The 24,619-nt window shown below is 45.3% G+C and overlaps 1 long non-coding RNA gene across 2 annotated transcripts in view; it reads left to right on the forward strand.

The window, feature by feature from the left end:
* LOC109321848 overlaps positions 1-21,775 on the forward strand; it is a 46,710-nt gene extending 24,935 nt beyond the window's left edge. The window contains exons 5-6 of one of the 2 annotated variants that reach the window (XR_002104180.1): positions 10,041-10,150; positions 21,454-21,775. This is a non-coding gene — a long non-coding RNA (uncharacterized LOC109321848). The remainder of the gene's footprint in view (positions 1-10,040; positions 10,151-21,453) is intronic. The other variant, XR_002104181.1, reaches the window with a different exon arrangement.
* The last annotated feature ends 2,844 nt before the right edge of the window (positions 21,776-24,619 follow it).

The following is a 24,619-nucleotide window of genomic DNA, read 5'->3' on the forward strand; positions in this document are numbered from 1 at the left end:
AGGTCAAAAGGTCACAAACTCCTGCAAGACCGTTTCAGGCTGGACATAAGGAAGAATTTCTTTACTGTTCGAGCCCCCAAGGTCTGGAACAGTACCCCAGCTGACTTCCTGCCCTTTGGGCAGGGGGCTGGACTCGATGATCTCCCGAGGTCCCTTCCAGCCCTGATGTCTATGAAATATTTGTTGCTTGCTCATCTCTGGGTCCTCTCTAGTTTTTGTATATCTAAAATATAGTGCCCAAATCATAACAGTACTCCAGTTGAGGCCTAACCGGCACTGAGCAGAGGGTATCATCACATCCCAAATTGCACATACAGTGCTTCTGTTAACATAATTAAAGTTGCATGAGCTTACTTACCACTTCATTTTCAGTGTTGAAGTGTGCAGAGCAGGAGTGTGTAGGTTGGCAAGGTTTGTTGCCTTGGCAGCAAGACTGACCTGTCTACTGTTATGGTATGGAAACACGGTGTATGTTTGACTGCATTTTTCTTGCGACGGTTATTATGGAAGTTAGAATTACCCAATTCCATCAGGTGTTCATCACAACACGCCTCACAATGTTTTCTCTCTTATGCTTACCAGTTCAGAGTCTGATGGGCAGAACATTGACAAGCCTCCATGCAAATGTCTGACATTTCTTGAGCCAAAGGCTGTTAATCTTTAAATAGTGGCATATACTTTCAAGAAGTCAGAAACAATAATGCCCAGCAGTTTCCATTGTTGCAAATGGAGGAGAATGTTGATTATAGATGGTGGCTGGCAATCAATCAAGGCATTGCATGTTGATAAAGAAAGTAGGAAAGGATCATTAACTCCCACCACCATATTTCTGATGCAGGGACAGCCATTCCTAAGTCAAACTCTGTAAGTGAATGTTAGGAGAAATGGAGGGCATCGAAAGAAATCTAAGAATGCACTGTCTCTGTTCCCTGAGGATGGGCAGAATAGTGCCACAGTTGTCCTGCACTGTCTGCTCACTGACCAGTGACAATGAAAGATACAAGATGCAGTAAACACCGTCTTCAACTGGCAGACGCACCTCGCCTGCTAAACAGACAACTGCAAAAGGGGATGTAGAAAGAGTTGTTTGAAAACAGGAATTGTTCATATTGTGAGAGAACTCTTCAAATTCAGAGAAAATAGTTACTGACAGATATTTAAAATGGCCCACATGAGGGCTCATGTTATATATCCTGCTCTCCATCCTTGACATTTCTATTATACATTTAACTAATTGACCATTAATTTTTTATTTGCTAAGATTTATTTAGATTTGAATTTTTAAAAATATCTGTGTCTATGTGAGGCAAGAGAAGATTAAGAGTATTGCCAATTCTGAGCATTCAAAAATTCATGGCTTATTCCCTCCTCCCCCACCTCCCCCCCAATGTCAAGAGATTGGCTTAAAAATGTTAAGATTTTAAAATAGTAATAATATGTTTATGATTCTATTTTATTTGCCTTCTGGTGCCTTAGGATGAATTTGTTTCACATTTTATACCTTTCTCTGAAATCATGAGGACTAGAAACCTACATTATTGTTTTAAACAGAATTTGAGATTCTCTTGTCATTGCTTGATTCCAGCATCTGTGTAGCAAAACCCTCAGTTCTTCTTTTTTTTCTTTTAAAATGCATTCCCTCACCTTCCCCAACCATTTCTGACTTTGTCCCTCCCTCTCCATTCCCTATAGATAAGTAAGCTAAGATGTAGGATAAGCTTTAATGTTTTGTTTTAGGTAGTAAGTGTTATTTTTCTCCCCTCTGCAAATAAGTGCCCTGCTATTTTGATGTAGATATCCACTGTTTTATAAGTGATAATTATTATGTTTGTATTGATTTTTTTTTTTAATTGCTTTTATATTATGTGATTACTATTTTAGGCCAATATATGTAAGTTAGCATAGGTCATGTCATGTTTCCATCTTGTAATGTCAAGCCTCCATCTTATCCCCATGCCCAGTTGTGTAACCTATGACTCATACTACCACTCCTATGTAAATTGATTCCTGGATGAATGGGGATGAATGAGGGTGCTTGAGAGACAATGTCAGTAGGTCTAAAAATAGCTCCCTCTTAATGACCGAACCATTAACCCCAATACCTGGACCAAGGACCCAGCCCTTGGAACAACCCTAAGCATTCAAGAAACAAAAGATGAAGCAACCCACCATTGTGCCAAGCTGCACATGCTCGGTAAGAACATCTAGAACTCTCTGGAACAGGACTGACATTACCTAGACAAGCCCTCTTCATAGGAGATCATGGGTAGTCTGCCCCATAAAAAGGGGTAGTGAAGACTGACTTCTTGGGAACGCCATTTCCATCTGGACCAGACCAGCTCCATGTCACACTGCCTATCCACCCCAGAGGCCCTGCCGGTGACCCTGCCCTGGACAACACTGAGCTGAAGGAGTCTCCAACTGGCCATTGAGGACCCACTTTCTGCCTGGGATAGGTAGATATCACCTGCACGTTTCCTCTCTCTCTCTCCTCCTGGACTTCAGTCCTTACATCAAGCCTCTTTAACCCCTGCTGCCATTGTCTGTGTGTGTGCAAAGGAACCAATAAAATATCATGTCACCATCTCCCGTTTCCAATAAAACCACTATTATTTGTAACCCAGAGTTGAGTTTGTTTTACTGAGCCCTGGTCCCTTCCCTATCTTAAATTCCTGTCTCTCTCTCAGCTCTCAGCCCCGTTCCCACCACTTTTTGCCTTCTGTGTCCCTTTTCTGCAGGCTCTCAGCCTTGCTCCTGCCACTTTTTGCCTCTTGCCACCTCTTCCCAATTTCTCTCTCCTCCAGCCTCACTCCCAGTTTTCCTCTCCCCACATACCTCTCGGCTCCCCTGTAGCCTCCTTCCTCCAGGCTTCTCCCCAGCATTGCTCCTTTGCTCTGCCAGCTTTCTGCTTTCAATTAACACTAATTAACCATAAGTGACCCCAACTTCCCTCCAATCTGCGGGTTCTAATCCTGGCACCAGCAACTTTTATCTCACTCTCCACCAGCAGTAACCTAAAGTAACTCTAAGCCTCAGCCCAGCTCTCTCTAGTCTACTAGTTCTAATCCTGGTCCCAGCAACTTTCACCCCCTCCACTGTCACTTTCTCTTTTACCTTTAACCTTCCCCCAGGTATCCCAAGTACACCAAGCACATACATACACACCAACACCCAAGTTAGGAACTCACCTGTGTGTATGTGTAGGTGAGAGGTATGTATGTGAACTGATATACATATATGTGACTGTGTGCATGATATATGAATTAGTGATCTGTGTATATGTATTGGGTGTGTAGGTATTGATTCTGGTCTAATTTCTTTTGGTCTGTGTAGCGTGTGTGTAGGTGCTTGAATTGGTAATAGGTGTGCATTTGCCTAGGCTGGTAATTTTGAATGTGTACATGCCTGAATTGGTAGTGTGTGTGTACATGCATGCATGCCTGGTGGGGGTGCATGCACCTAGAGTGTGTGTATGTGCCTATTGTGTGTGTATGCACCTACTTGATTTGTGAGTGTGTGCCTGTGCAGTTGTACACCACCCCCTCCTGTGTAACAGCACAATATTGAGATCCTGAGAGTTGGCCTGATCTCACAGGGCAACATCTGTAGTTTAAAGGAAAATCTCAGCTACCATGACACCAGTGGCGATGCGTAGGGGGTGCACAGGAGTGCACGTTCCTCCCTTGAGAGTGGAACCCCTATCAGGCTGTGCTCCCTGTTTAGGCAATGGGCAGGGTGGGGCAGGCAGAAGCACCAGTGCCCCTCCCACGAGTGCTAGCTGAGGAGTGGGGCCACCAGCAAAAGCGGTCATGCCGCTTCCAGAAGTTCTTTGGTGAGTAAGATTGTCTGTGGGCCTCTACCCTCAGTGAGATTGGCCATTGGGGGACTCCCTCTTTTCCCTCTGGTCAGTGAGATTGGCTGCCAGGGGAACTCCCCCCCTTGTCACTGACTCAAGAGGCACCAGTCACCCATGCATGAGATTCAAGAGATTTGACACTATTGTTGTGATAAAGGATGTTAACTGGTATACCGTGACCCAATAAACTCTATTATTTTACCAACATGTGTTACAAATTTATTATACGCTCCTGCCCCACACTAACCCATCCTTGGAGGAAACAACACTGAGTTCCCACTATGATCTGCAGCCAGGAGTTAATGGGACAGCAAACCACAGTATTTCTCTCTTCTGTCACTTTTACTGCATTTCAAGGAAGGAAAGATTAGAAATGGGAGTAGCAAGCAAAAGAACAACAGTCTAACCAGCTTGCAGAAGCAGTGCTCCCACATGCAGTTGTTAAATAGGTCTCTTGCAGGCCACTATAAAAAAAGAGTTGGATATAGGTGTTTCATGCCTGGCCATTTCCATGTAGTCAGAGCACAGCAGGCACCTGGTGTTCTAATTGGCACATATGCATAGGATTAACTTATTAATGCTGTTTTAAATAGCAGAGCACATACAAGTTTTTGTTATGGGAGATGTAAGGGTGTAGTCTTTTCATTTAAAAAATTGTAGATGTACATGGAGGGGGGGAGGGGAATGCATATTATGGACATTTTGCACAATTCTTTTCTTCTTTTAATTCCACATAAATACTATTTGGCTAATTGGTTCAATCAACTATCTACATTAGTGGTTGCATGTACTAACCTGAACAATTAGTGGGTTCCTGAGAGAAGGACATGAGGTGTGCATGAGTGAAGAGAACAGTTACAGTGTCTTCTCAAGCCTGACCTGACTAGGATATCTTGCAGCTTAGTCCATAGAAGGCACAAAACTTATGGCTCTAGACATTTAGGAGAAAAGGGACCCTAGAAACAATGTGATTCCTGTAACTCAGCGGTGGGGAATAATTTTGGCTGGAGGACCGCTTAAGCTTTGGCGAACTGTCAAGGGCCACAAGGGTAGCCACACCCATTGGCAGGTGCCCCACCCCCTGCTCACCATCTTGGGACTGGAAGTCCTGCCCCCTAATGCCTGTCCTTTGCCTCTGGAAGTCCCTCCCCATGCCCCAGAAGTACTCCTTTTGGGAAGGGGGTTTGCCATCTTAGAATGGGGAAAAAAAACAAATTATATTCTAAAAATCAAATGTTGATGATAACATATTTTTAAAAATGTTGTTGCTCTGATTTGTGTGCATTTGCGTCATGTAAATAGAGGTGATTGCATAATGGCTCAAAATGAAGTATTTTGTTGGGGAGTGTGGAGGGGTGGGTATGTGGTTTGTGGGAGGCTTCCAGTTGGGGGGCTGGGGGGCAGGCAGAGCCAGGTGGGGCTTGCTGCTCAGCCATTGGGTCCTACTGCTGGCTCCCCCTGGGTCCTGCTGCCACTGGTGCCTTGTCATCTTTGACAGGCAGCCACATGCAGATAATAATTAACTTTCTAAATTTTTTAGGGGCCCAGTGGGCCAGACAGAATAGCCTAGTGGGCCAAATCTGGCCTGCAAGCCATATTTTGCCCATTCCTGCTGTTATTTCATGATAGCAATTTTGCTAACTCTTGTGATACCTGGTGTATATTTGAGCTAAGGATGGGATTAGGTGCTGTTTCTTAAAAATCCTTACTCCTTTTTTGATTTAAGAATAGCAAGTGGTAAGAGTTTTACAACTTCTTTCATGCTTGCCTAGATTTCTTTTATATGTTTTTTTTCCTCAGTCATGATTGAAGTGGCTCTGTTCCTACTGAACAAAGGGTTTAGGAAAGAACATTGCGTGGCCCAGCTCTTTGGAACGCCAGATAGTTTTCCTATGTTTACTCAGCCCCTCAGTAACGCAACTGCTGAATTCCCTCTTTCGCACAAGGAATGAGTGAGAACAGGCTGGAGGGAAAGGAGATGGGACTGGTTATAAATATTGTGGCTCCTGGTTGTTCTACTACTTTTGTGTTTGGAAGAGGCACTGGAGTGTTTAGGAGTGGAGGAAGGTGATCTTTTTCTGGAGGTGGGAAAGGTAGGAGATGTTATCAGCTGAGATCTCTGCCTTCTAACAGGGCATGTGAAGACAAGTATTAAAACAAGCAAACAAACCTTAAAGTAGGTTGAAACACTTGTGTTACAATCTGTATCTTGAATGGTCTTCTTTGCCAATAGCAGTAGCTGGGCATTTTGTATTTGGATCAGCTTATAGTACATGTTTGATTACTGGAGACAAAAGATTCAGAAATGGTGTCTGGGGTCAAAGTCAGTTACTTTCATAATAAAATGATGCCGTTGGGACTGAGGTGGAAATGCTGATTGGGCAAGACTTTCTAGGTCCTGACAAGTTGTATGTACTTTACATAATTGAAGGAATGATAATTTTCTTCCTTCCATTTTTACTAGAGGTTGTTTGGGCAATTAAATGAAAATATCGGTATATCTTGATCTTCTTGAGCTGCTGCTACTCTTATTGATTGTGCTGTGCCATTGAGTGACAGCTGTTCAAATACTTCACTGAATGTGATTGTAGTAGATGAATATCTAATTTCTTTGGTCTCTGGGCATAAGGAGAGGACTTGAGAGAGTATGTCCTGCATAATGGGCTCCTGAATTAAATTTGGCAATAGGAATAGCTTTAAAATTAAATATGAAACAAGTAAATTATATCAAGACTAACCATGGGTAATGAGTTGGATTTCTGTTGCCGTTCCAATGGGGAGGCTATGCTTAAGAATGGAGCAGGAGCTAACTCAAGGTAACAAAAGGGACAAAAATACAATCCTACTGTTTTTCCCTGTAAAGTTTCCTTTTGTTTTTTGTGTGTGAATTAAATGCAACATATTTTGGCTTGCCAGTTACTGTTCCACTTGTGCAACTGGAAATTTCATTAGCTAGTTGGGTATCTCTTTCTGGAGATGTTTTTATGTTGGGACATAAGGACATAACCTGCCATAAATGTCCTGTACGGTCACTGCTGTACTCTGCCCTACACCCGTGAGCCACAAGAGGACCTAGGCTGGCTCCTGCACAAAGCTGTCTCCACAGGCAGGATTTGGCACAGTTTACAAACGCTCTTGACATCTGCCCCTTCTGTCAATGAAATGAGACCCTGGCACATGCCTACCCTGGCACTGCCTTCTTAGGAACCTCCTCCTGAGGTTCTAGCTCAGAGGCGGGAAAAATACGGCTCATGGGCCACATCCAGCCCACCAGATGATTTTACGAGGCCCATGGGCGGGCACCCACCAAGCGCGCCCCCTTCTGCCAGGGCAGCATGCTGCACTCCCATCCTTGTGTGCAAGAGGGCCTCAACCAACATGCATAACTTCTGTGTGGGACTTCTGCTGCCAATGCCCAGGGAACTGTTTGGCTCCCCCAGCCTCTATCAGCTCCTTCTGTCACTGCTGCAGTGATCTGGGCAGCAAGTAGGTAAGTGGGGGCAGGGAGAAGTTGCAGCTGCGTGGGAGTGTGGAGTGTGGGGCTGGTGGGAGCACGGAGCCTGAGGCACGGGTCTGCACCCAGCAGAGTGGCAGGAGCACAGAGCCCAGGTCAGCTCAGTTGCATTCCATGGGGCTTCTTGTGGCTCATGTGCAGCTCCTGGGACTTGCCAGTGGGGGAAGCCGCATGCAGTGGAGCTGGTGGCCTTCCTCACTCCTTGCTGCCATGTGCAGCTCCTGGGACTATGTCGGAGTGTCAGAAGTGATGGGGAGTGCTGCAGGATTCAACCAGGTTGGGCTGGCCCTCCTTCCTGCTTTCTAGTGGAGTCTTGTGCTGCATGTGGTGACAGGAAGGAAGGCCATGCTGCCAGCTCCATCACATGGGGCTTCCCCGCAAGGTGTGCAGCCAGAGCTGTGTGCCACCAGGGGGACTCTGCCTGCGCAGGCCGTGAATGCCCTGAGGGCCAACCACTGTTGCTGCTGGAATCAACTGGTGTCTTTTGGGAATCCCAGCCAGAATAGCTGAGCAACAAGACCCTAACAATGGCTGTTCATAGGATAAGAACTTTGAATTTGTCTGGCTTCCCAGCGTTATGCTTTTTATGACTTTGCATAAGTCTCTGAGGGCCAGCCACTGCTGCTGCTGCCAGTAGCAGGGGCTACATGCCTGGGGGGTTGGGCACACGCATACCCCACCATAACTTTACCCACACACACACACACCTGCACCCCATACCCACATCCCCCCCACAAAGCCCACACTCACCACAAACCCTACACTTCAGACATCCACACCCACACATACCCCACAGCATACATACCCACCCCCTCACATACAATATACAAAAGTAAGACTTTATTTTGAGCTATTATGCAATCACATCTATATACACTATACAAACATACATAAATCAGGACAGAAATATTTTAAAAAATAGAATAAAAATACGTTATTATTATATAGAAGATGTTTGATTGTTAGTATATGATTTCTTTCTTTTCTAGTTCCAAGATAGTAACCCTCCCTCCCCCCAGAGTACTTCCAGGGACAAGGGGAGGGACTTTCAGTGGCAAAAGCCAGGAGTTAGGGGGCAGGACTTCTGGTCCCAAGGTGGTGACAAAAGGGCAGGGCACCTGTCAAGGTGCAGGGCTACCCTTGTGGCCTCAAGATCTCACGAAAACTTATTAAGCGGCCCTCTAGCCAAAATAATTGCCCACCCCTGTTTTAGCTGCACTTCTCCCATCACTTTTTTTATGCAATCCCCATCTGAGGCCCCACAAAATTTTGGGATATCCTGGTCAACCTCCCCCTGGCTCTGGCCAAACTTGCCATTTATCAGACCAGGAAGGAGGCTCTGGCCAGGGCAGGGAACCTTGGTGAATGTGGGGCCATCTTCTGATAACTCTGCTGCTCATATCTCCAGGCAGAGTATCACTGGATGACATCCACTGGCTCCTTGGACTTGTTTCAAAGATAGTGGGCACTGGCTAGTCTGCTCTGTTTGGTGTCCCCCCTTGAAATATTTGTTATAAAACTTGTGATCCAGTCTCTAGTCCCTGTTTTCTCTTTATTTGTCCCAAGTAATCCATTGTTATATCTCTACTGCCTCACTTGATTAAGGGAGACTTCTAGTTCTCTTTGTGGGCCACATTTCTCTGGGCATAACAAATAGGCCTGTATAGTTACTGCCTCTTATGTAAATATTTTCATGGCTAGTTTCTGAGTCAAGTTTCCCTCACCTTGGGTCAAACGTGCACTGTGGATACCTATGTTCTGGCATGAATTATGAGGTTACAAAAAAAGCCGAGGCAATAGCCAAGGCTTTTTTTTTTTACCATCCTACTGGAGTTGTGCAGAAGAGGATTAGTTGGCTTCTGCTTTGGGTCCTGCTGGGTTACAGGATATTCTTGGGAGGATTAGACAAAATATCCCCTGAAACTGATCACTGCAATGACCAATTTTACTGTGAATAACACAGAGCCTAACACAAAGCTATAAAGATAAGTGGGAACAGGGTTTTAAAGCTATCTGGATACAAGATTCCCACTGAAGCTAGTGGAAGTTTGGGGTCTAAGTATTCTGAAAAATATAGCCCAAGATCCCTGCCTCAAAATAATTTCAAATGAAGTAGGCACTATACCAGGGGTGGGTCGGATACGGCCTGCCAGGCTATTCTATCCAGCCCGCAGGGCCCCTAAAAAATTTAGAAAATTAATATTTATCTGCCCTGGGCTGCCTGTCATGCAGCCCTTGATGGCTTGCCAAAACTCAGTAAGTGGCCCTCCATCTAAAATAATTGCCTGCCCCTGCACTATACAAATGCAAGTTGGGCCACAGTGGAAAGCAAGGTGACTGAGTTATGGCAGTGAGCACAGGGGCAGGTCCATTATTTTTGTGTGAATCAAAAAGAAATCATGTTGTGTCAAGACTTTCATCTGTGTAACTAGTTATCACTTGATGTCAAGGAAGGAGTGTTGACCGTTCGTAGGCCGTAGTGCTGGGAACTAGAAGATTTGGGTGCCATTTCCAGCTATGCCACTGACTCATTCTGTGACTTTGGCCAAGTCATATCACATCATGAATCTCATATGAATTGGGGGACCATATGTCTCTGCTTTGGAAAACATTTAAATGTCTATGGATATAACATTTGCTAAGTGCTATTGTTTTGTTTTGTTTTTTTAGGTGGTGCCAGAAGGTATAGAGGATAGAAGCTTAATGGATCAAGACAGGAAAGAAAGAAGACATGGGTGAGTGAGAGTAAAAATTGGAAAACAGAGCAGAAGAACTTGGGGGTGAGTAATAAATTGTGTATCCTCCTTTAGCTATTTGTAATTATCCTAAATACCTTTTAATTAGAAATCCGCAGAGTAGTTATCCTTAGGCTGCTGCTGGACATTCATTTAAAGGTGTGATGGGGTCTGATCTCTGATCCCAATGGCTCTCTCTTTCCTGCCATGCCACATGTTCATAGCAGGACACGCAATTAAGGATTCTGGGATCAGATCCCAATCATGCCATATTTGCCAGTACAGGGGCAACTTGGAATCATGAAGATCATGAAGCCAACATTCTGCCAAGGCTAGCATTTCAGGTCTCCCACGTCTATGTTGGATGTTGGACTTTGAAACACTGTATCCTGAAATTCTGAATCTTTGCTGTCTGTGGTTTTATACCCTTTGTTGAATTAAGAACATCTAGCATATAGTATTCAATATCTGGAATCAACTAGTATCTTTTGGGAATCCCATCCAGAATAGCTGAACAGGACCCTAACAATTTCTGTTCGTAGGATATAGGCAGACAAGGGTTTTGGGTAAATCTTTTATTAGACAAGCTATTTGAGTTGGTCTAAGAAAAGATAGTGGATTTATCCAAAGAACATTGTCTGCATATGTCTTTAGATCGACACAGCTACAACCTACACCCCTATTCATAGTATAACGACTTTGAATTTGTCCAGCTTCCCACTGCTATCCTTTTTATGACAGTGCATAATTCTCTGAGGACTCTGTTTTCCTAGAACTCCTCTCTTTCCCTTCACCCTGCTCCTGCGTTTGTGTGACAGTTAAACCTGCCTGAGTACCTGTTGCTGTATAAGATATCTGTTAGACAACATAGAGGAACAGGGACAGATGCAGATGTGGAACAACATTTTCAAGGTGCAACTAGAATAATCTTGCCCTGTTTAATTGCCAAGGACAAGATCTCTTCTGCCCTTTTGTATATGTAATGAGACAGTCTCCTCATCTTTAAAACATAGCAAAGCCTGCGTGTCTGCAGTGTGGTTTCATTGACATGCCAGTTATTACTAACACTACATGAGTTTACAGTGCAAAGAATGTGATTTCCCACTAGGTGAAGGTGTAATAATGAGCAAGCAACTCATCTATAATAGATCACACTTGATGAGGCCCTGAACTAGTCAGTGCCACAACACAAACTATTAAAATAATGAAGAGATTTGTATATATTAATAAATCTATATATAGTTAAGTATCCCTTGTCCTGGCCTGACTCTTTAGGGAGTAGAGGGATCTGGCCTGCAGTCTGCAGATCCCTCTCAGCATTCCTGCTTTGCCACCCATCCCTTCTATCTAGAGAAGGGAGCACATTCCTTGGGTGTACCCGGGTTACATTTTGAAGGTTCGCATGGGATTTGGTGGCAGGTGATTCAACATTAAATGTATTGTGCATCTCTATAGAAAATCAGAAAGGGAAATATGTCAGATCCTAACAGTCCCAAGGCATCGGGAGGGGAGGAATGCCCAGGAATCATCTTGGCCTGGAATGACAACAGCCTTGTCCAGTGACGCATTGGAGTGGGTCACCGCCTTGCAGCAGGTCATTAGAAAGGTGACAAGCTCCTCCAATGACCAGGCCATGTATAAAAGATTGAGAAACTTTTCAGGAAATTTCCTGATTCCTGCGGGGGAAGAAGGGTTTGAAGCATGGGCCGCTCATATACAAGACACCTTGTTGACATGGCAAATCCCAGATGAAGAAAAACGTCAGCATCTTTTGGATGTGCTGCGGGAACCTGTGTTTGGGATCATTCGAACTGCCAAACTTCAAAACCTGGTATCGCTACTCAACAGTGCCTCCAGACACTGCCGGATGTGTTTGGGCAACCATTGCAGTGTGGGGGGCCTTATTGTGAACTGTTTAGTACCTTTCAGTATAAGGATGAAGCTGTCTCCTCATACCTGCTTTGTTTAGAGCTGGTGCTACAGTGCGTAGTGGCACAAGGAGCTCTTAGCATGATAGAGGCTGACCATGCGAAACTCCAGGAAGTCCAGATAGGAGCCTGTTATGGCTTAGCCCTTATTCAGAATTAAAGTTTGGAACGCCAAAGGGCAACCCCCCTGGTTTTGGTCAGCTCATGAAGGAGGTGAGAGAGGAGGAGGAGATCCTCCATTTATGTGAAACTGTGGACCCTGGAGGACAATCCTGTTTGGAGGAGACCCGTTAGCCAGGGGTTGACGGTGACCCCACAGGAGGAACACCCCTGCTTCCCCCGAGGCTGAGGAAGAACCCTTGCCACCAGTCTTAGCAGCTGTGGTCACCGGGGCTTCCTCTAGGATGCAACCTAGGACTAATCAGAATGCCCCGAGCCGAACTAAGGTGCGGACTTGCTCTAAAACCCCTGGAATTTGCCATAGGTGTGGGGAATATGGCTACATGGCCAGAGGGTGCTCTAAGCCTGAAAACCCAGATTTGGTTTTTCAGTGGCTAAAGACCCAGTGGGAGTTGGGAAATGAGGGATGGAGCAAGGGAGTCTGTTCCACCCCAGGCCCTGTCAGACTCCTGAGCCTCAGACCTGAACGTGATACCTGAAGGATTGATTGGCCCTAGAGCGGAGGTCCCGGTGGTTGTCAATGATCACAAGTGCATAGCCATTCTGGATGGCGGATCACAAGTGACTATCCTATTCGAGTCCCTCTATAAAGCGAATTTTGAGCATTTACCATTGTACCCTCTCTCTGGCTTGGGTTTGTGCGGTTTAAGCCAGGATCAGTATTCTTATAGTGGGCATGTCCGAATCCAGATTACATTCCCTGTGTCCGTAGGAGGGGTAGATAAAGAAGTGGCGACCATCCCCCTGGTGTGTCCAGACCCTGGGTGGAGGAAGGGAGCTTTGCTCTTCATTGGAACCAATTCCAGTATTTTTCAGGTACTGGCCAAGTACTGCAGGCAGCAGGCTGACCTGAGTTTTCAGAAGCAGATGAAAATGCATGCCCTATGTTCTGAGACCTATGCTAGATGGGAAAAGAGGGGTATGGGGAAAGTTTCTCAAATCCTGGGGGCCCTGCATTTCTCAGGGCGGCCCCTCGGAAGATCCCTGCCAAGGGCCCTCCCATTGTGTGTAGGTGGGAGAGTGGCCCCTTGCCAGCAGGCCTGGTTGTGGTAGAGACCTTCCTAAGGAAGGAAGGACCTCAAGTGCTAAGGATTCCTGACAGACTATTTAACCCCAATGTTTGAGCAGAGAGCAGGTCAACGTTGTGGTGGTGAATCCCGCCCTGAAGGATGTTGTGATTTATCCTGGGCAAAAAGTGGCCAGAGTCAGGGAGACTGAGGTGGTTGCCCTTATAGTGAAGCTGGACTCTTCACCTATAGATCCAGACAGGCTTTTCTTTGGGGACTCCCCCATGCTGGACGCATGGAAGGCACAGCTATGTGAAAAGCTGCAGGGCAGGACCAACGTCTTCTCCCTACATGAGTGGGATGTGGGGGATGCTAAAGGTGTTGAACACCAGATCCACCTTAGTGACCCATGTCCTTTTTGTGAAAGATCTTGCCATATTCTGTTGGCAGAGATAGGGGAGGTTCAACGTCACTTGCAAGAGCTTCTCGACTACAAAATTATTACTGAGTCCAAGAGTCCCTATGCCTCACCCAGTGTTATAGTGTGTAAAAAAAAAAAATGGGAATTTGAGAATGTGTATCGATTATCATGTATTGAATGCTCTCACGGTGGTGGACCAGTACACAGTTCCTAGGGTACAGGAGGCCTTGGATTGTCTGTGAGGCAGTAAGTGGTTCTCTGTGTTAGACTTCTGGAGTGGGTACTATAAAATCCCCCCTCAGGGAAGCCAACAAAGAAAAGACAGCCTTTATATGTCCCTTAGGATTTTTCCAGTTTGAACACATGCCCCAGGGCATCTCAGGTGCCCCAGCTACTTTTCAGAGGCTTATGGTAAAGGTAGTAGGGGATATGCACCTAACCCAGGTATTGGTGTACCTGGACGACATTGTATTCGGCCAGGTCCTGGAAGAACACGACGAGAGGCTCCTCCACATGTTGGATCGACTTGAGGCAGCGGGACTTAAATTGGCCATTGACAATGTAAGTTCTGCCAGGCCTTGGTCAAATATGTGGGATATATAAGGTCAATGCTGTGACCACCTGGTCCGGACCCACCAACGACAGGGAGCTAAAGAGGTTTCTGGGGTTTGCCAGTTTTAATAGAAGGTTCGTACAAGACTATGCCACCATCACTTGGCCATTGAACCTCCTCATGCGAGGTGGAACACGTCCACCAATCAGGTAACTGCTGGGAAGGGGCTTGCCCCACCCCTCCCAGGGAGGGGGAGGGCAAAGAGCCCTGGACCTGGTTGTAGCCTGCACTTTGCAAGTCTGATAGCACTCTGGGGGCTGAGCCTCCAGAGTGGATAAAAGGAACAGTGTGCCCAGCATGCAACAGATGGAGCGGGGGATGAAGAAGAGAGTGGGGCAGGAGAAAAGCTGGGAAGAGCTGCCCAGCAGGTGGAGCCAGCGCCAGTCCGACGCTATAGCCCCAGCTGGTGTGGTGTTTATGTGGTGTGCAGCTTGGCACATGGGGCTGAGACCCTGGGAGCCATTTATGCAACCTCTGGCATGAGGCCAGGAACTTGGTGCATGAGCGGAGACCCTGGGAGCTGCACAAGGTGGCTCGGGTCTGTACCCTCTGGTGAGATGCCAGGAACTCAATGCACAGGACTGTGCACAGAGTCAGGACTCTGGGCGCTGCCCAAGGTAGCTCAGTCCCCATCCATGGCAGTTGGCCAGGATGTGGTGCCAATGGTTCAGCATGGGGTGATCTGGGGGGATTGAGAACCCTGAGAGCCACTTGGGGCTACATCTACTGGCACAGGACAGTGGCTTGGTATAAGACCACACTACATGGAAGGTCCAGGAAAGGACCGAGCCCTGGCACCTCATGAGGTGGCCCAGGCCTCCAACCCTCAGCAGAAGGCAGAGCCCTTAGTGCACGTGACGGTGCACAGGGCCACCTGTGGGAGGCAGCCTGAGGAAAGCCAGTGGCCTGGGAGGCCACGTATGTGAGGAGCGACCTGGCCGAGGGGATGAGGACCACCCGTCTAGGCCCTGGAGTCGTGAGTTGCTGTGAAGGGTTTCCCACAGGGGAGGGGAGCTAACCTGTTCATGAGGTGGCTTATTTTAGGAGAGCTTAAGCAGGAAAGGGCTTCCCAGGTCTGGGATTTTCTTATGGAGGTGTCCCTTGGGGCCACTGTAGGCTTGGAGAGCACCGAGGATCTTCTCCTGTCACTGCAGGCTGGAGCACAGTCGATGTTCCCAGGATCAGTCTGGGCCGTGGGGAAATTACAGAATTAAGTTTGACTTGTTGCCTTCTATTTTTTGAAAGAACACCTCATATTTTGTGACATTTGTGCCTTATATTTTGTGGACACTTTATCTCTGTATATTGGTAGCTTAATAGAGTGTTAAACATATGGTTCTTATTGGGACACTCCTGGGACCCTTTCCCTGATAGTTATATATACTTACCTGTGCATACCTGTATTTGATTGTTGTTTATCTGTATTTATTTGTGCTTACCTGTACTTACCTGTGGTTTATCTATTTTAGATCAATTTCTTGCCTGTGCATTGCTCTCTGCTACTTGAGGGGGTGGAGTCTTTCAGTCTTTATTTCCAGAAAATAGCGTTATATGATAATTGTACATTTGTGTATATATGTAATTAATCTACATTTTCTTTAGATTTTGTATATATTAATAAATCTGTATATAGTTAAGCATCCCTTGTCCTGGCTTGACTCTTTAGGGAGTAGAGGGATCTGGCCTGCAGTTTGCAGATCCCTCCCACAGCACTCTTGCCTTGCCACCCATCCCTTCTATCTGGAGAGGGGAGCACTAGGGGTGCCAAAGTGGGCCCTATTCAATTTGGATTCAGCCTGAATCAGGGACAGTGATTCAATTCGTTGATTCGGATCACTGTCCCTGATTCGATTTGGCTGAATCTGAAGATTCGATGCTGATTTCAGAGAATCAGTGATCTGGACATAGACACAGATTTAAATGTTTGTTCTACGTACCTCAAGGTACCAGCGTGGCTTGTGAATGGTGTGATGCTGGGGCGGATGGAGCATCCCACAGGAGCATGGGGGGCCTCAATTCCTAGCTTAGCTGGGCCTTTAATCCTATGTACCAGAAATGGGAGAATGCCAGTTGCGTGTTGAGTAAATGTGGGGTTAAATGCAAGATTTCACAATGTGTGGAGGGGTTTTAGATCTGAGTTTCTAGTTTAAACTTATGTCTAGTTTTTGGGTTTTGTAAAACTTCTGGAATTTTTTTCTTTTTTTTTTCTTTTTTTCTATTTTGATCCTTTCAGCATGCCATGCCAATCCCTCAGATTCTAGGTCGGGCTTCCCTGGGACCCCTGGGAATGTGTGTGGGGATGCCTTTTAAGGTTTTTTAGTTTTGGCAGCTGAAAGGTTTCAGGCCCTAGCAGGTAAGAAGGCAGCAGGCCTCAGTGCTTGCGAAGTGGATCTGGGGCTCAGCATGGGGCTGGCAGATAAAAGAGGAGAGTTTGGGGCTGCTCCTAGCCCCTTTTTGCTGGGCAGAGGGCCATTTTAGATGGCCCATTATTTGTTTTGGGGGGGGAGGTGCTCCTAAAGGTGGTGTGTGTGCCAGTTTCTGGCCAGTGACAGGTGGAGCTCTGGGTTTGTAGCGAGGAGCCCAGGGAGGCCTCTTTTGTGGCTGGAGGGCCTGAGTTGTAAGCAGGTGACTGAAAGCTTGCGAATTCAAGTTTGCCTGCAGACAGGTAATTTTAAGTCTCAATTCATGGCCTTTGCTGGATAATTTTTTTTTTTTTGTGCACCCCAAGACATGCCAAGGTGAGATGTGTTGCAGAGCCCATCTGACCAGTGCCAGGGCCCCTGCCTGCAAAGATGCAGGGCATGTCACGCCAATCCCCGAGATTCTAGGTCAGGCTTCCCTCGGAGCCCTAGGAATGTGTGTGCGGATGGGTCAGCTGGTGCAGCCAAACTGCTTTTTCTTAGGTTTTTTTAATTTTGGGGCAGCTGAGAGGGTTTAGACCAATCAAGGTAAGAAGGCAGCAGGCCTGGGGGCTTTCGAAGCACCTCTGGAGCTCAGCATGAGGCTGGCAGATAAGAGGCGAGAGATTGGAACTGCTTGTGGCCCCTTTTTGCTGGGCAGAGGGCCCTTTTACATGGCCCATTAGTTAGTTAGGTAGAGGTAGTTTAGTAATTAATTCATTAAGTAATTAATTAATTATTTTTGCCTTATATGGGCTTCAAAGGTGGTGGGGTGTGTGTCTGCCTATTTGTGGCTGGTGATACCTGGAGCCCTGGGTTTGTAGGGAAGACCTCAGGCAGGCCTCTTCTGTGGCTGAATGGCAAGCCAAGATAAGATGTGCTGCAGAACCTCTGACCAGTGCTAGGGCTCCTGTCTGCAAATCCTTAAGTGTAGACTTCAAGAACAACACCAAAAATCATGAGAGTTGGCAATACTGTGCTTGACATAGCATGTCCTCTAGCATAGATCTTCCATGATTCTCTCAGTGCAGGGTAGTAACCTATGACTGGAGAATAGCCAATGTGATTCCTGTATGCAAAAAAGTGGGGTGGGTGGGACAGTTTCACTGGGTGTCAAAGAAAAGGGGCACCAACAGGCACTGCCCAGCTGAGGCGGGATGTAAGACGGACCCTGGAGTGGCTTGTTTGAGGGGGAAGAGAGTGCAGGGGTGGGGTGTGGTTGCTGCTGCTGTGTGCACGCCCAGGCAAGCATGGGTGGGTGTGCGTCCCCCAGACCTGTGCACAGGGTGAGGGTGGGGTGCTACTGCGGGCTTGCCCCAGAGGCTAAATTTCCTTGCTATGGGACTGGGGCCCAGAGAGAGGCAATACAAGCCTGTTTTACTTTAACATTATGTGTGGCCGTAGAGCAGATATTGAAGGAAAGGACATGGAGATAAAGGGAAAATGGAACACAATTTAACATAGTTTTTTTCATGGAAGATCATATCAGACCAATATAATAACTTTCTGTGACAGGATAACTGTCTTTTAAGACAAGGGTGATGCAGCAAACCTAATCTATCTAGATTAAACAAAGTATTTAATATTGTGCTCATGGGAATTTTTTTACTAAATCAGGAAAGATGAGGTCAAGGCTATAATTGTAAAGTGTATAAGGAACTGGCTAAAAGGGAGATTGAAGAGGAAGCATTGAAATGGGAGTGATCAGATTGTAGAGAAGTTACTAACTGTGTTGCTGAAGAATCAGTCTTGGGACCCATCGTATTTAACATTTTCATTAGTGACATTGGTGTAAGAATTAGGTCTGTGCTTATAAAATTTACGTATCACACAAAGTTGGGAGGTCTTGCCAAGGCAAAAGATGATTGAATTATCATACAGAAAGAATTAGATATTCTAGTGGAGTGGAATAACCAAAATGGTCTGAAGTTAAATAGGATACAATTTAGTCAGGTACTAAGGTTCTAGTTTAGCAAAAATGCTTGGTCAGAAGGGGCTCATAGGCTGGATAGATGGACAAAGAGAGTGACCTGGCTTAATATTCAATATTTCCCCAGAGCATTAATTTTATTGCTCATGTTTCTGATAAGCTTGTGAACTCTAGAATTCTCTGAGATGATGATTAGGAAATTACTAATGGGGCTTGAAACTACCCTTTCTGTGTTCTCCTATTTCATTAACATGTCAAGCTAGTGGAAATTGGAAAACAGAATTTGCTGAATGTGTTCTTGCACACTTTATCTTTACTCCAGCAATAGGTGCTCAATCAAGGTGGTCCTGATCTCCAAAAAAAAGCCACTGCTGAATAATCATCAACTCCTGCTGGAGAGCTAGTAAATCGTACCCACAGTTTAATTCATTCATTAGAGTGGTAGAGAACTACAGTATCCGTACTCCAGATGGCACTCTCATTTTATAGTGAACATTAGCCTGGGGCAAAGGGACTAAGAGCAAATTTAAAACTTTATCAATGTATGTTAAAAATACAGTTAGTTACATGGCCTTGTAAAGTTTGGAGTAGATGCAGGACACTGTGCATAGTAGTTACATGGTACAGAATTGGTATAAGTTGTGAATTGGTATAAGTCTGCAATCTAGAACGTGCAGCTGGTCATGCAGTCTATGGTTACCTGGGCTCAAGGGGGTGGAAGCATTTCAATGCAGCACTGCAGAGAATAGAGAACAAGATCCTGTGCATGGTAAGTGCATCAGTACAGACTTGAGATGGTAAGACATTCTTAGACAATGGTTTAGTATGAGGTGTACAATTGCTGAGGTGGTGAAAAGTTCAAGGTATTATAAGTCTTTGTCACTTGGTGGCACGTGAGGGGGTGGGGGTTAGGCCCTCCTCTCTATCTCACTTCTGGTGGTTGGGGCTGGGAGAAGTGAGACTCCTAGTTCCTGCTGCTTCTTGCATCACAGCATTGCAAAAGTCACTGCCATTTTGCCCAGAATTAAAATGATCTAATTCACCCTGCAGTGATCTGCTCAGGAATATGGTCCTTTTTGCATGGCAACCTGGTGATTCTCTTCTTGGCAGTTGTTAGGGTGCTAGTGGTGATACCACCACTCACCAGGTCATCAGGGCAAGTCAGGAGGAAGAAAGTGTAGGTGACTACTGCAGGGTTGCAGAGGCCTCCCTTGCAAGGGATGTTGGCACTCCCCTAGGATCATCTGAGACCTAGAGTCATCCTTATTAATTTCCAGAAATGTCAAATGCTTGGAAGGACTGTAAAGGCAGGTCCTGCCTGATGTAATTGTACTCCATTGGCCTAGACAGAACTCAGACTGCAGGTGAGGAGTGGATTGCCTTCTAATCCAGCTGTTGCGGTTTAGGGATTTAGCAGGGGAAGCCTTGAACTGCTTAAAGAGACTGTACTACTTTCTACACACCCAACCCAACACCTTTCACTAGCATTAAAGTCTGGGAGGGGAGAAGGAAAGAGGCAGTATAAACCTTTGTTTTTTAAACTACAATCAAATTACTGTGGCTGTAATATTAAGAAGAATGTTTCTTAATCAGCCCGGAAGAAGGTAATGAACCAGGAGAATTATGAAACTGACACAAATTAGGTAAGTGCTTATTAATATGATCCTGTTCTCATTTCTAAATCTGACTGCCAACATGTAAATCTATCTCCTAGCCATCTTGACTGAACTCTGCAAAATTTTCATTTTTAACTATTAGGGTCTTTTTAGCCCCATCTATGTTAACGTCTTTATTTTTGACTGCTATGTAGAGGATAGATTTTTCTCTTCTAATACTGGCTTTGATTTTATGCTCTGTCAGCAAAATTGTTTTTGAGATCATAATTATTTACTTGACACTGCCCTCATTATGGAAAATGCTCTTTGTTTATCTCAGCTTAGCAGCTGTTTATGTTGTATCTAATCTATCTTTTCCATTGTCCCATCCTCTTGAGTCTTATAGTGTGTCATGTCCTAGTTATCAGATACCACAAAGGCACTGCCATTTACCACTTGTGAATTATTAGAGTGCAGCATGCCATATAATATACCAAACTATGATGAACAGTGCTGAAAGGTGCCCAGCCAGCAAAACCTGCTTTATGAACCTTCAGACATGGCCATGTGTTGCAAAAGCTGTTGCTGTGGAGTGGCCCTGGGTAATAGTTAAATCATCTACTTTAAAATGCCACTGTTTTAATTTTTGAACAATTTTTTAAAACTGCTTCAAACAAAGGTGACACTAGTTAGTTTTGTATCCTGTGAAAAAAATAGTATCCTATGTGCTGGGCACTGTGCAAACATAAAATAAAACAACTGTCTCTCTGCCAGTGAACATCATTTATAATCAGATTTTGGGTCATAGAAAGATCTGTTAAAACCACATCTCTAATTCTTACATGTAAACCTGCACTGTTACATACGTGTTTCATAATAACTCAGGTGAACAGTGCAGGGACATGGCTATCCTATACAGAATGAGCTTGTTTCTGCCACAAGTGGTGTTCATCTGAACTGAACACTTTGATTTTTGCTATTCTAAGACACCAAATAAGATTCAGTCTTTTGTTGCTTTGCTCCTATCTATCTATCTTTTCCATCATAGAACAAATCTACTTGAAGGGTGTGAAGTGATTTACTGTGTTGCTTTTAAACTAAATTTTAAATTGCCCAATACAGTATTTGTGAAAACAATGTGGTTACTAAATACTGCATTTACAATTGGACGGACATGGGAACTGACAGCTTTGCACACTGTTCTGACTTGATATTCAATAGCTGCCATGGTCTAACTTAGAGGGAGAGGAGACGTTCATTTTTTTCTGCTCCTAGGTTGACGGAGAATTTTAAAAAGGGCGGCATAGGAGCAGCAGCTGGCACTGCTTGGGTGACTGAACCCCTGCTCCCAGCCTCCTCTGCTACCAGGGCAGACAGACCACACTGTAGGAGCAGCACCTAGGAACTTTTTAAAGTCCCTGAATCAGGTAAGAATTCCCAGAGAGTGAGGCAGAAGTATGTATATGGGCCCTGTGTGGTGGGAAAGGGGATGCTGCATTCAAGTCCTATTCTAATACGTGCCCACGAGATCCCTGTGAATAGCAAAATCTGCGAATACCAATAATAGGCTAGGAGACAGTAATTGTGCTAACTAGCGGCAGTAATTGTGCTAACTGATTGCTAATCAGCTGATTGCTAATCTCTCTCTAATTTCTTGAACTTGCTCCCTTGCTCCTCGTTCTCTGTCTCATTATCAAACAGTGGTGGTGGCCAAAGGACTTGGGGGGAGGGGGAGGGCGGAGGTTGACAGGGGAGGGTTTGCAAAGAAACGTTGTGATGGGAAGCTGTTCAGCCTTTTTCTGTAGGTCCTTATACATTTCTAGGTAAGGCATCATCGCAGCCTCAATTTCTCTCTTAACCTTAAGGCTACATTCCATAGAGGGATCATATTCAAACATTTTGTCAGTGAGTTGTTCACTGTATCTGAAGAGCTTGGCCAGCATTCCTAAGTTGAAATTAGGTCTTTCTGTCTTCATTTTCATTTTCATTTTCATTTTCATTTTCATCATCACTATTTGTCATGAGTTCTGCTAGGTCCACATCAGTCAGTTCCTCGGCGTGTGACTCAATCAGTTCTTCAACCTCTGATTCCTCCATATCCTCAAAACCCTCCCCTCTAGTGTCATAGGCCATTCTCACAATCCTTTTGATCTCCTCGCCAACAGATGGGAGACCAGTGAAATCATTGACTACTTCCTTCCACAACTCCCTCCGACAAGCATTGATTCAGCATGGACCATAGCCAGCATGTGGTCTGCTAGCTAATACACAGACAGTAAAGCAGAGGGGAGGGGAGAATTCCTGCTTAGTAGGGAGTGGTGAGGGGAGGGGGGGAAGTAGCCCACAGTCTCTGGAGATGCAGCCAGGGAGTAGAGGGGAGGGGCCAGCCCTGCTGTGAAGCAGAGAGCCCCACCCAGCCCAGAGAGCATGCCAGGATGCTGGGGGTGTCTGATTTATCTTAAAACAACAAGAAGTCTGGGACAGACATTGCATAAACCAGTCTAAGCCAAATCAGTTAAGTCTGATATACTACATTCAACCAGGTTTATCTCAAACCAGCTTCAACCATTTTCAAACTGGTTTATGTGCACTGAACATCTGTTCTGTTATAGGTTTAAACCAGTTTCTGATCACCTAAACAAGTTTGCGTATTTTCTGTCCCTAGCTTAGATGTCCAACAGAGAAACAATGACATGTACTAAAAATGTATGGTAGGCTTTTATTTACTTGTGAGAAATATTCCACTAACCATTGTATTTCAGGTCATTTTTCATTAAGTAATATATGGGCCGTTTTTTGATCAGGATGTCAGACTGATGCAGTAGCTTCACTGGAGGGGAGGGGAGGGGTAACTGGGTCTGCATCTCCTGGCACTACTTTTTGAGGGGATGGCAGAAAAATACCCATCTCTGCAACTGGGAGCTGGCTTTGATGCCACAGCCAGGAGTACTACATCTGGTACTGCCCTGTGCACCAGTGCTTTCCTGCTATGCCTCTGTGACCACATCACAAAGGACTCTCCCTTCTGTTCTGTCTTTTGGTTTTGCAGTCTTTATCACTATAGCATCTCACCATCTTCTGCTGCTGCTGACTTTCTTTCTGACCTTAGTGCATTTATTGAACTTCTCTCTTTCATTTGCTGAATCAGCAAAGTAGACATGCATTTTCCCACCTCCCAACCTTACCCTCCCTCTTTACTAACATTCTGCTCTTAATCTGTTACTGAAATCTCTTTGTGCCAAGATATCTTTCTAAGACATCAAATAAGGTAATAAAGCTCAATTCTTTAGCGCTGCTCTTTTTTTTACCTTTCTTCTCCTGAGGTATGTCCACAGTACAGAATGCAGCATACAGTAAGGATATCTGTAACAGAGATCAAGGGACTGTATCACTATAAGAGGAGAAAAGGGAGGCCTGAAGCCTGGTGCAGGCAGCTGACCAAGGGCCAGCTTCAGAGAAGCAAGCTGACTAAAGGAAGATAAAAAGGAGCTGCAGAGCTGCAGGCAGCTATCTGGGGAAAGGTACCTCTGCAATAAATTACCAGTAAGTGCTCTAAGCAGGCAGCTAGCTGAAGACTAGGTTGAGCTGGTAGGGTTGCCAACACAGAATTTTTTTTTTTTTTACTGACAATCTGCAAGTTTTTTACTGACCTATGCTTTACATAGTGTAAATGTAGCTCTTTTTCTAGGCCCTGCCCTGCTGCCAGACCCCAGCTAAAATTTCTGGGTTCAGATTTAGGGATTAACACCAACAATAGTAATAAAGTTAAAAAAAATAAAAGTTTGGTTATCAGTCAAAGTTTGCAGTAATTTTTTTTGTTGGATTGGCAACCCAGCTTGACTGAAGTGATGGTTTTACACCATGCTGCATCCCCCTTCCCTGCAAGAGGCCCCTTATTTACCCTCACACCCTGATGCCCCTGACTGCACCCTGCACCATGCCGCCCTCCCTGCAGCCCACCCCCTAGCTTTATCCCTGCCAGCCCTGCTCCCCTGTCCTAGTACAGACTCCCAAAGAAGCCTACCTGTGACTCAGCAGTAATATAGGCGGCTTAGGACATAGCAGCAGCAGTACATGACTGAGAGAACATTCCCTGCAGGATGCTGTGCTCCTGCTCAGACACCCAGTGGCACAGCTTTGCTCTCTGTTGAAGCTTCAAATAAGCTTCAGTTGTTTAGTATTTTTTACTGATAGCTAAAGTTTTTTTGCAGACTTTACTGACAGTCATTTTTAGTCTTTTTTTTTTTTTTATTAACTGACAGGCACCAATAGCTGGGCAGACTGCAGCAAATCAGAGCAAGCTAAATAATGAGTTCAGTAGAAACTCCTGGGTCAGTTAGTGGTCATGTGACTGGAAGGGGTGGAGTTCCAACATACTAGAAGACTAGGAGGCCAGGAGCAGTGGGGAGAGGAGGGACACAGGCGCACGTGTGCCCTTCCC

Source organism: Crocodylus porosus, unplaced genomic scaffold, assembly GCF_001723895.1.
Source record: "Crocodylus porosus isolate Cpor-Errol unplaced genomic scaffold, CroPor_comp1, whole genome shotgun sequence".
NCBI lineage: Eukaryota > Metazoa > Chordata > Crocodylia > Crocodylidae > Crocodylus > Crocodylus porosus.